The sequence below is a fragment of the Thermobia domestica genome, chromosome 11, assembly GCF_964235325.1.
Source record: "Thermobia domestica chromosome 11, izTheDome1.hap1.1, whole genome shotgun sequence".
NCBI lineage: Eukaryota > Metazoa > Arthropoda > Insecta > Zygentoma > Lepismatidae > Thermobia > Thermobia domestica.
Genome location: NC_137464.1, coordinates 68328969 through 68342255, shown reverse-complemented (window position 1 = coordinate 68342255; position 13287 = coordinate 68328969). Strand labels below are relative to the sequence as shown.

At 32.4% G+C, this 13287-nt stretch overlaps 1 protein-coding gene across 1 annotated transcript in view; it reads right to left on the bottom strand.

Moving 5' to 3' along the window:
• Window positions 1–13287, bottom strand: part of LOC145665163 (uncharacterized) — a 187968-nt gene that overhangs the window by 50993 nt on the left and 123688 nt on the right. The window lies entirely within an intron of this gene.

Below are 13287 nucleotides of genomic sequence, written 5' to 3'. Positions count from 1 at the left end.
ACTATTTGATTTATAATATCACAGAACTATATTTAATTGGTATATTAGCGTTATTCATATGCAATAAATAGATACAGCATATCGTATCTAGTATCAATAATTATATTATTTGAAATATGACAACCATACATGATAGTTGCTAATTTAACTTCTAAAATAAGATATGGTTTATGAATTCTTGTGGATTAATGAAAAAATGAAAAGAAATCTTTGAGTTTTACGTCCCACGATTATGCCTGTTAGGCTAAAGGAGACGGTGATGAGTAATGAATGAAAAAGGTGGAATGAAAAAATGTGGGAGGAAACGAGAGAACCTCGAGAAAACCCACGCACACGGTGATTGTCCACCACAAAGTTCTTGTGGGTTTGATTACTACAGAACCGTTATGTATAAACATTAAATGTGAAACATCATACCAATTGACAAATATTACCATTTTCGAAATTTTAACTGCATGATTGTCAGACTGAAATGTTTAGTTTTTACAAAAGTTACGTACATTACAATATTAAATCAAGAGTAATCAATATTATACAAATTTAAAACAAACAAAAAATGTAAACTGAAAAATGCAGAACTAAAACTAAAAATACAATTTGAAAAACAAAAAAAATTAAAACGGAAAATGAAAAAGTGTAAAAGTAAAATCAAAACTGCAACTTGAAAAACAAAAAAGTAAAACTGAAAATAAAAATGCAGAAAAAAATTAAAAGTGAAACTTTGAAAAAAACATAAAAAATGTAGAATCGAAATAAAAAAACTGGAAACAATATTCAAAACGCAAGTCTTGCAATGAATTTGCAATTGCACACACTTTGCAAGACTTGCATTTTGAATATTGTTTCGTTTTTTATTTCGATTCTACAATTTTTATGTTTTTTATCAAAGTTTCACTTTTAATTTTGTTTCTGCATTTTTATTTTCAGTTTTACTATTTTTTGTTTTTCAAGTTGCAGTTGTGATTTTACTTCTACACATTTTCATTTTCCGTTTTAATTTTTTTTGTTTTTCAAATTGTATTTTTAGTTTTAGTTCTGCATTTTTCAGTTTACATTTTTTGTTTGTTTTAAATTTGTATAATATTGTTTACTCTTGATTTAATATTGTAATGTACGTAACTTTTGTAAAAACTAAACATTTCAGTCTGACAATCATGCAGTTAAAATTTCGAAAATGGTAATATTTGTCAATTGGTATGATGTTTCACATTTAATGTTTATACATAACGGTTCTGTAGTAATCAAACCCACAAGAACTTTGTGGTGGACAATCACCGTGTGCGTTGGTTTTCTCGAAGTTCTCTCGTTTCCTCCCACATTTTTTCATTCCACCTTTGTCATTCATTACTCATCATCACCGTCTCCATTAGCCTAACAGGCATAACCGTAGGAAGTAAAACTCAAAGATTTCTTTTCATTTTTTCATTAATCTACAAGAATTCATAAACCATATCTTATTTTAGAAGTTAAATTAGCAACTATCATGTATGGTTGTCATATTTCAAATAATATAATTATTGATACTAGATACGATATGCTGTATCTATTGCATATGAACAACACTAATATACCAATTAAATATAGTTCTGTGATATTATAAATCAAATAGTTCTTATCAGAACCTAAAACACATTAATGTGTTAATTCAACTCTCAATATTTCGTAACATATCAATATTTATTGTTAATTATAATATGGTGTATCTATCGATAATAAAAGTTCTCTACCATATCTTTCTTGATGCTAACTCCCAAGTATAAACTGCACAAATTTTTCAAAGTATCAATCGTAACCTTACTAGCTAGCAATAATTAGCGAAAACTTCCTGGTTGCTCCACTAAAGTGGAAGAAATGCAGGTGCAGTCACAAACTATATCTGGTCGTACCAGAAGCTCTGTTATGTCTATGACTTCCCGTTCTTCAATCATGCAAACTTATTCTAACCGGTTGCAATTCTCACCAGTTGCAAAGAAAGCACACGCTACACCAGATATAGTGGACAACACTATAGACATGGAAACAAATTCTACTGCGGGTCCAACTTTACCTCAAACTTCATCTCAATCAATGTACTCGTTTCTGTTGACCCATTTCGATTCATGTTTCTCAACTGAGAAACAAGTTGCTCTACAACTGTACAAGTACCTTCCTCGTGCGTCACTCAAAAAATAGTCAAAACTAGGAACGGCTTTATTTTCAAACAGAAAATGCAAACTTGGTCAACACTATAAAAACAAAGTACATATAGAAACCTTCAACAAAATGCTAAACTTACTAACCACAATGCATCTCAAGGCAAGCAAATGCCACCACCTCGCCGTCCTTCTCTCCTTTCCATGCTGAATCGGGGTGTTAACCCTTATACCTGTAAAGAAATTCAGGAGGAACTTACCTACGAAGGACACACACACACTCTCCTGAAGGTTATACAAATTAGAAATGTTACATGTCCTACGTACATTGTTCAAGTACTAACACCTTCTCAAACCACTAATGATTCTCATCTAACTAGTGGGGCATACATTTATAACAAAAACAGAGTTAAACTTTCACGGTCACCAACACCCCGTAACACTTCAATGCGAAAAATGCTATACATATAATCAACACTACCGCAATATGCTCAAATACTTCTGTCTGCAGCTAATGATCTGGTGATCACTCCAGTCATTCATATCCCCAATCTACAACCTCCCCCAAATTGTTACGTTTGCCATAAACAACACCCGACATATAGTTACAAGTGTAAAGGCAAATCCGTCCATACCAAAGTTCACCCTGAGTAGGTGGTACCACTACGTATATACAACTATTCTGCAAACGTTCTACAATCACTGAACTCTTCTATAACAGTACGCAATATATTGTTGCCTTTCTAACGCATACTCTTCAAAATATTCAACCAATTCATCGTTCACATGTCTTAAAACAAATCATCCACGCAGCAAAAGAAATATTCCATGTTACATTTCATACTACTTATTCTGGTCAAAATATCTATTTTCATACACTACCTTTAAAACTACTGTCTAACCTACTGATCATGGATATAGTCTTTATATTTCTCATTATTAGATCCATTCATCACAATAAAGCTTTATTCGGAGCGCTGTTAGTGGTAGAAAGAGCTGAAGTAATTATCCTTAACGAAACCTTTCTCACTCCCTCCATCATTTGTCATTTTTCTGGATATACATTAATTCTACAGGCTAGCACCTTCCTAGGAGACTCACAAATGGATGAACAGTTGTGGAATTTTCTCCACGTATTTCATCACGCCAACACTTTTGTAGGCTGCCAGATCTTCCTGAATATCTCATCATTACTTTATACTTCCGTAATATAACTATAATTGTTGCTACAGTTTCTATCAAACCTGTAAAACCATTACCTACGGTAATCGTACAACACATTTCCGATAATAATAAGAAATTCATAATTATGGCCGAATTCAACATGCACAGCAAATCAGAAAAAGACAGATCCACCTTTCAAACCTTTGTCATAACTTACATACCTGGTATCATTCATGATCTTCCAAACCCACTAGGCCTGTATCACAAAGCATACCAAGTATTGTCATTACTTCTGTTAATCACGTTTCACAAATCCAAATTGATGTTCTCGATCTATTAGGAAGTGAGCCTCTTCCAATTAAATTACAACTTAGTACTCATCATACGACTCAATCTACAAAATTTCGAAGAACTAGCATCTGTTTTGACAAATTCGACTGTAAACAATACAAAACATACTTATCGGCAGCAGTAGACCCATTACAACCGTACATCAATGGACGCAGTGTATCATAACATTCATACCAATACATCTTCAATCCTAGAAGCTAGTTCACTTTACATACCAGTAACTACATCAACGCCTTATCAACCAACATTGTCAACAAAATATCTCACATTTATCACTCGCTCTCGACAATTTTAGCGTAACTATCAACGTACAAAAATCCATAAGCACTCCGTCATCACCGACAACTTCAAAGAATGGTCAAGAATTACATCTGTGGTTACAAGCTACGGTGTCGGATTAAAATCTGTAATACTCTCTAACGTCACTCGTCCTAACAAGTACTGGAAACATTTCAATGCTCTTTGCTGAAAACCCTAGTAAAACACCATATCAATTATCAAATAATGCCTTACCTATATAAACAGACTCCTCCAAAGCTGGTGCTTTTGCTGATTTCCTTCAAGACATCTTCACACCACTCACTCGCGCATATTTCTATAGACATTCAGCCGACACAATCAATCCATCTTCTCCTTCATTACAGCCTCATATCCTTCATACTCTTCGGCAAAATGAACCTCTAATAATAAACAAATTGGTTGTTATCATTTTATCATTTTCATTCAAATATCACAATACAGTTAAAACATTTGTCACTATACTGAAGAGATAGGATCAACAAACGTAACATAAAACATATATTGCAGAAAATAAAGGAATCATTATAATGAAAACAATCTATGCAATTGTTAAAGTCAATATAGTCTCAAACTGTCACCTAAGATGAACAAGCGCTTATAGTTACTAATAATTAAATTATTCTTTGTATGTGCTGAAACTATGAACAAATCCTACAATGTGATGATCCCCTGATTAATACGTTTACTAAAACATTTATAAATGGTCATAACATTCATCTATTCAAAAACATTGTCTTGGGAGGATTTCAAACCTTCAAAGCACTTAATACTGTAAATGTCATAATCTATAATACAATTAAATTATCATGTAATTCATCAATAGTGAAAATAGTGTAGTTTTTGTCTGTAATCAATCTGAAATAAAAATACTTGATGTCACTATTAAACAAAAAATACATAAAGAGTCTTCATAAGTAAAAAATGCTATTTTCTTATCCAACATATTCTCCTGATATATCTCCACATCATAAAGTCATGTCTCATCGTTTTAGTATTTTTTACCAATTACTTGTAAATATTCCTTATGATTCTTTAAACTTCATGTATTTGAAAAATTTCTGTTCAATAAGGATACAGTGTTCTTCAGTACAAGAAAATTAGTCCGTATCCATAGAAAGTTATCCTTAATGTTATGCTTACTGATATATAAATATAAAACTCACAGTGTGTTTGTTCAACTCTTCATCATCAACTTGTAAATCAAACCAGTATTTATTCAATATTTAGGCTCTAAATATATAATTTCAATTTACCTGCGTTTATACAATTATATTTATCTTATCAAATTTCTTTAACAAAAGAAATGTCTACAATAACAAGTTAATATAACCAGCAAAATAAATGAAATATAAAATTATGTAAAAGAAAATATAATGCATATCCAATATTATTTATTAATTCAATGAATAAATATTGAAAATAATTAGTCTTTCAGTATAACAGCGAAACGTCCTAGTCTGTCATTCAAAATCTAATAATTTAAATACGATGTAGTACATGGTAATGACGTATACTGAGTCGTATTTAACGTCAATATACCTTGTTACTATACAGGCATTTTAAAAATATTTATGGTTTAATAAATGAATATTTAAAGTAAAACAATTCAATCTAACATTCATGCAATTAATAATTCAAATAAGTCAACAGAAGTCGCTAGTTGTGCTACCTCCTATCTAACATGAGTAATCTTGGTATTATACTAATCAAATATCAATCCTTAAATGTAAACCTGACATATCTTATAATGAAAAGGAAACAAATCAAACTGGCATTCACACATTCTAATATTTTAAATAAGTTAATAGACGTCGCTAGTTGTATTGCCTTCTATCTAACATATATAGATTTCAGTATTGTAATAATCACAATATCCAACTTTAATGTAAAGCAAATACATCTTATGACAAAAGAACAAATCACGCTAACATTCACGTATTTAATACTTCAAATAAAATAGCTGTCGTTAGTTGCGCTGCCTCATATCTACAATAAGTAACTAATGCCGAAAACAAAAGTGTCTCCATAATTGTAAACCAAATATATCTTATAAAAGCAAAACATACCCATCTGTCAATTATATTTAAATAGCCTTAAACAAAACAATAATTGTCACTATTTGTGGTGGCCTGGCTATCTATTAATTAAATGTCGATAGCGGACTCTTCAGTTAGCATTACATGTGCTTGAAATGCATTTATGTTATAACGTACTATGTGGCAATCTATCAATTATGTGTTTAGTAGTTCAAGAGGATAATACTTGTCACTAGCTGTGGTGCTTTTATCTAAAATAAATAAATAAATAACAATATTCCAGGAATCATCTGTCAATCCTAATATTCTAAATCAATTAATTCTTATTATTAAAGCAATACATATCAATATATCTCTCAAGATCATAATTCATAATCATAGCATTTCTTAGTAAAAACTATAATTCCAAGGATATAATAAGTCTCTACCGTACATTTTCACTGATATCAACTCAAAACATTCTCCAGTGAATCATAATATTGGTCATAGTTAAGACTGTTACTTTAGTTGATTCCAGTTAAACAAATCTAAATGACATTAATAAACATACCATTTATAGATAATTAAAAGAGTCGGTATCATCAATATTTATAAATAACGTACTTCTATCTGCTAATTGCAATACTAATAAATTAAAGTTATATAAATAAAGTATCTCCACAATCCCGTATAATAGCTGTTACTATTGTACAAATCAATTGTTCTTGCTCATAAAACATCGTAACCATCTACTTCTTAAAAGCCTAGTAATTTCAAACCTACAAAGTATAGTCTGAACTTGTGTTCCTAGTAAACCATAGTTAGTATTAGTCATCAATAGTTCATACTTAATTTTGTGTCATATTTCAATATAAAATAATTCTAATCCTACTGTAATATCTACAATAGACGTAGAAAACTAATTTATCCTAAAATGTATGCAATATGTGAACAATAAAGTAGTAAATCAGTGGAGGTACCATAACACATAATTAAAGTTCTAATCAGTATAATAAGTAAATATTATTCATCACTAAATTCAAGCACAGTTCTTTGTCTTCAATCTTATTTCAAATATAGTTACCAATTCTGATAAATAGTTTCTAATATGGCCTAATGTAATATAACAAATTAATTTGTAGTTGTTTCTGGTAATGTTACATGAATATAATACATTAAACAGGTTTCAAGTTTAAATAGTGTAATTATAATTCAACAAATTTAAATCAACATCCATAAATAAACCAAATAACATCAAAGTTCTATCTTGCAATCTGAAATTCCAAAATGTTAAAGCACACAAGTTTCCGTGAATTTTCTACAAATCATAAACCCGTATATCTAATATCCAAACAATAAAGTATCAATCATTTTCATCCTCATACAGTAATAGCGTGTAGTTAATCTGTATCTCTATACAAAACTAATCTCCTAAAAGACCTAGTTCAGCAAAATACAAAGTGTAATCAGCCAAATCTTCATATGATGGTTCTGTAGGGTAATCTTTTACCACAATACAAGTTATGTCAAATTCTAATATTATCATGCATTGTAAATTTAAATATATCTACACTATACTAAATATCAATGTGCCATATATGCATCACAGGTCAATTTTTGAATCTCTGATTCCCAACTTCAATTAAACCTATGTCAAATACTCTGTCAATAACAATATATTCTAGTCTTAGATATAATCAAATTCACATATACTCCATAAAATATTTTTACGGTAAACAATCATGACACTTAACAAAATTTCAAGACAAAAACAATTTTTACCTATAATAATTCTGTCAGTAATCTAAATGTATATAAATTGAGTCAAAGCATATACATTAAATATTGTTGTGCAGCATAAAAATAAATAATCAGCTAGCACATCCAAGTGTTAACCAAAAGGCTTGTGAATCAAGCCCACTTGTGAGTGCAAGATTAAATATCCGTAGTATATTTACTTCAAAGTATAATAATACACTCCTCTGTAAGCTTAAACTAAAAAACTCCCTATAAAAGGCATCAACTATGATCTTCGGCTAAATCAATAGTCCCGGTACTGTATTCATTATAAGTCTTAAGTCCACATAATATATAAATAGTTCTGCAACACTATCTATCACAAAGTGAATAACGTTTACCCCTACAATTATCAACAATTTCCCATTAAATTCGCTTCAAACAATGGAATACCCTCTATTCTTACTTATAGTGAACACACTTCGTAGTTTATATCGTTAATACTCTTGGTTCAATTCTGGACCATGTATGTTTGTAATGGACAAACATCGTACATATGGAATTTTCTCGAGGTTCTCCCGTTTCCTCCTACATTCTCATTTCATCGTTTCATTTATCTTGAAAGAGAAAGTCACCACAGTGTTCTGATATAAGCTACCTTAACATGCATAATCGTAGGACAATAAACTTAAAATTATTTAGTGTTCGATTGTAACCTTCGAAGCGTAAAATTTTTAGTTCAATTCCTGATAAAACTATCAAAAATCAAATATTTCTGTAATCATATCTTCATTCAGTAAACAGATATTCATTTCACTTACAAGAACAATAACCATCATGCAATAAACGTATATACCATTCAAACGCTGTAACAGGATTTCTAAGTAAATTCAACTATAAAGTTTCCCGTTATAAAAAATTCTAATTTCAAAGCATAATTCAAATAACTCCAATGTAAATCAAACCGCTAATGTTAATTTCATGCAAGCAAACAGCTTAAAACCATTGCAAGTTCTAGTAAAATTAATGCCATACGTAGTAAATATAGTTTAATTAGTAAAATTCACGCTTGACTTGACAATCCATAATCTCACCAATATTTTGAATACAAGCTGTATTAAATTAGTAATAAAAGTATTAATTTCAGGTCTTATATCTTAAATGTATATGCATTAATGTAATAGCTTTAAACTGCTGCACCCTTTGTATACTAAAAAGAAAAGTACCTAACACAAAAAAATGGGTATCCTTAAAATCCACCCTCCAAAATATCTAAAATACAATTTCAGTTTCAACCTATGTATGGAATGACTATTCTTATGCATATATAATATGAAATCTCAACAGCGGAAAATTAGGTTGGCAAACAAGACTTCTACGCATTTTCAAATTGATTGTTCGTTGCTACCGATTACATAACTAGTAGGATACACACAGTAAACATTAAAATATAAATATCACAATCCAAAAGTAAACTAAAATCATATGGTCTCTGCAATTAGTAACAAAATAATAACTATTATACATGTCAAATAATTGTAACGTGCAATTTCACATTTATATAATAATAGGGGTATGCAATAAAAACGATCGCATCTACATGTTATGTACTGTTATTTCTATATCCAATTTCATATACTAAAAACGCAATCACATTCTTATGATAATTTCCTGCAACATACAAAACTAACTCTCTTCCAGTCATATATATCCTGACATAACAAAGTAATAATTCAAAGAGCCCAAGTTCCAATTCTATTTACGTAGGATAATAATTTTCATAATTCTAATCATAATAATAATAATAATAAAATTCCAATTCAAGCTGTATTAACAATAACAAAAAGTGTTGTCTATAAATAACATGGTTCTGACTTGCAAGGTGCAACAAATATCCTACAATCAAATGCTGTATCTGCAATCAGTGTCAAATAAACCATGCTTCCGGAAAAAGGCGACATAAAAGTACCAACATACAACGTTAGCTTGTAACCATAGTTAGTTTCGGATATTGTACGTGTAAGCGCCATAGAAATATCCACATTTCAATAATGTATAGTTTCTCGTACTTTTTAAAAAAAATCTTCAATACATAAGTGCACAATAATTATGTTTTTCATAAAATTAGAATATCAAATTTATATATTCACCCAATTAATTATTATTTTATTAAATTCAAAAATAGCCTGAATCAAATAGTCAACCGAGGTTATAAATATACCTAAAACCGGAAAATACAACGGCGGTATCGCAATATTTGTTTGCTTTCGGTTCGCGCAACAAGTTCTTCTACGTCATAAAGAAGATTGTCAACATCAATGAACCACCAACCGCAACTAGAAAATAGGCAGCAGCGGAGGTGTTATCAAAGGTAAGTGAACTTTGTCTTCTTACTTAAGTTAAAGTTTTGGATAAACATACAAAGTTTGCCGGTATCTATAAAGGAAAATACCATTAGCATCCGCGGCTGCCGAGCGGCGGATATACAAAGCGGGCGGGCAAAAAAACTCGCGACGGTAATGGCGCCAGCGCAGTCACACATACGTGATAAATTAAATAAAAAACAATCAGTGCTTCTGAGCATTGTTAAAAAATAAATAAAACTTCCTATTGCTTAATAAAAAATAAATAGAGCTTTCTTATACGTAATAAAATATAAACATAAACCAGTGTAAAAATAAACAGGGCTTTCTGTGGGCTGATAAAAAATGAACAGGGCCTTCTGAGGACTGATAAAAAATAAACAGGGCTTTCTGTGAACTAATAAAAATTGAACAGGGCTTTCTGTGGGCTAATAAAAAATGAATAGGGGTTTCTGTGAACTGATAAATGAACAGGGCTTTCTGTGGCCTGATAAAAAAATGAACTGGGCTTTTTGTGGGCTGATAAAAATGAATATGGGTTTCTAATGCCTAATAAAAAATGAATAGGGAAAATAAAAAATGAATTGTGTTTATTTAGTGAAATATCTGGTAAATTATAGGTAAAATTGTCATTATCGGGCCACAAACAGGTAAAAAGGTTCCTCTAAGCATATAAAAAGTATCGTAAGCCCGTATATACCTGTATACTTACCTAACCCTTAAAAACATTTCGTGAGAAAAGGACACAATGCTACTGGTGGGTATTTCTCTGAACCGAGCATGGCTTATCAATAACGACACAACGCTATTTGCCGCAAAATACTTCTAAACTAGACCTACTTCTGAATGCAAATGAAGACAAAGTGGAGCGTGTAATGTAAAGTTAATCTGAGAAACTTTTTGTACATGGTAAAAGTCAGGGGCGTACGCAGGGGGTTGGTCCTGGGGGTCCGGACCCCCTCTCCCCGAAATCTCGACTTTTGTTTTGTAAATGTAGTCTATTTTTAGGGGTAATTTTAGAAATTTCCATATAATTTAGCCTCAAATTGTATTTGGACCGCTCCCGAAATAAATTCCTGCGTACGTCCCTGGTAAAAGTAACAAGGCCAAGACGTTTTCAATTTTACATCATCAATTGAGTGGAACCCAAGTTCTGTATATAAATTTGAAATCAAAAGAAGGTGTTGCATAACAAAGTGCGCGATTTCTGCAAAAACCAGTGTATTCATTGTGAGCACCATCAGCTAACACTGTCTCTGTGATTTAATAAAAATTTTAAAATTGTAGTCAATAATAACATTCATGTGAAGTGCGTTTTATAACACATTTATTTGGACGAAGACATTTAAGGATAATTTATTTGTACCGCGTAAGAAGTGAACATAAATAAAGGCAATGTATTTCACAAGTAATAATATTGATAATCTCTCTGTTTTTAAACACACACTCACACAAAACAGAGAAACGAAAGCAACACACATAGTAGCAGGCAGGGGCGGATCCAGGATGGACTTCTGGGGGGGGGCGGTGGGTTGTCAAACTGCTACTTTTAAGGGCTCCAAACTTCGGGATGTTTTATTTATATATATATAATAATAAAGCTTCCTCTTTGGGAGGGGCGATCGCCCCGATCGCCCCCCCCCCCCCTGGATCCGCCCCTGGTAGCAGGTTGAACTTGAATCTGTGACATCATCCGTACGTGTCGAATAAGATTGCTACTTCAGCCATGTTCTGGACGAACCTCTTGGGATCGGCGAAAATGCATGCAGGGGAAAGCAAAGGAAAAGGAGTGCCATTTGCTTTGACGGCATTTCAGCAACAACCCCATCTGTTGCCAAAATAAGGAAACACTTTGCTCTGCAAGGAGAAACTGAGGAAGGCTAATATCTTCGATTTGTCAAGGCATCGCCGGCCACGATCCCTTAGCGCCTTACCATATCCCTCACGTAACATGAGATTTAGTGTACAAGGGATAGTTGACCCTTCGGCCGTTGTGGCGCCACTAACGTGCACTAAACAGAAGAACAGGTTGTCTGTCACGTATAAGACTGACGAGGGAACTTATCCAAGTGTAACTCTGACTCCGAGTTGAAACTATGGCCGTTGGATACCTTGTCCCAAAAGAACATAACACGAAAAGGGATACTTCCTCGATCGAAACCGTTGCGGAGATATAAGCGTGAAAATTTAGAAATTGAGCTCCATACTATACATTACAAAGTCAGATTCCGGGTCAGATTTTTCGGAAACGGTCGGCTAAGGAAACTCAGCGAATACATATCAAATTAGTGTGGGGAGCAGAGCACCTTTTGAATGAAAAATTTGTGTTCCCGGGGCACTCGCATTGTCCCAGGCGGGGTCCAACTCAAAATTTGCAAATGGAGCCGGGTGACAAGTAGCATATTGTATGAAAGCTATTGTTAAATAAAAGAAGATAGAACAAATCTCAACTCTCTACGATAACCCTGTGCAAATGGGCAACTGGTCAAAATGTCAATACAACCTACATCAGAAATTCTATGGCCACGCTTCTAAATCCGTTAAGTTGCGACAATAACAAGACAGAAAAACAAGTTTAGAATTGTTAACTGGCCTTCATACTGATCCTAGTAAGTGTTGTTTTTTGCTTGTATAATTAATTTCATTTATTTATGTTTCTGATTAGTAATGGGATCTATGCGTAGGTTAGTTCTTTTCTAAAGAAAAAAAGCAGACGTAAACCTTTAACTTATGGGCAAGAGTGCCGATTTCTGTGTAACTGGGGAGCCCTATGGCAGATACCCTTTAGTAGAACAGGAAAACGAATTACCATGTACTGTAGAAATTGGAGAAACTACATCAACTTAGCATTTGTGCCCTCCCCCCATTAGGGGAGCCAATTTCAACTTCGGGGGGCCCGGCCTACAAAGCTTCCCAAAATTGATGCCCTTGCTAATGGGATAGAAGAACCCAGAGCCTGTATTTCAGATACTATCCCAGTATTTGATGTGCCAGCGGTAACCCCAAATTTCCCTTATATTTATCTACAATATATAAAATGATTTTATTTATATTGTGAAATATCGTAGTTAGTAGACTCCTATTTACATCTTGCTAAAACAGATAATAATAATATACAAAGATCCCATGTTTTAGAAAGATATTTATGTATTTCTGACAATCCACCATATGAAACCTACTAATATGATAATGCCAGGAAAAAAGTATAACCATTTTGCACTAGGA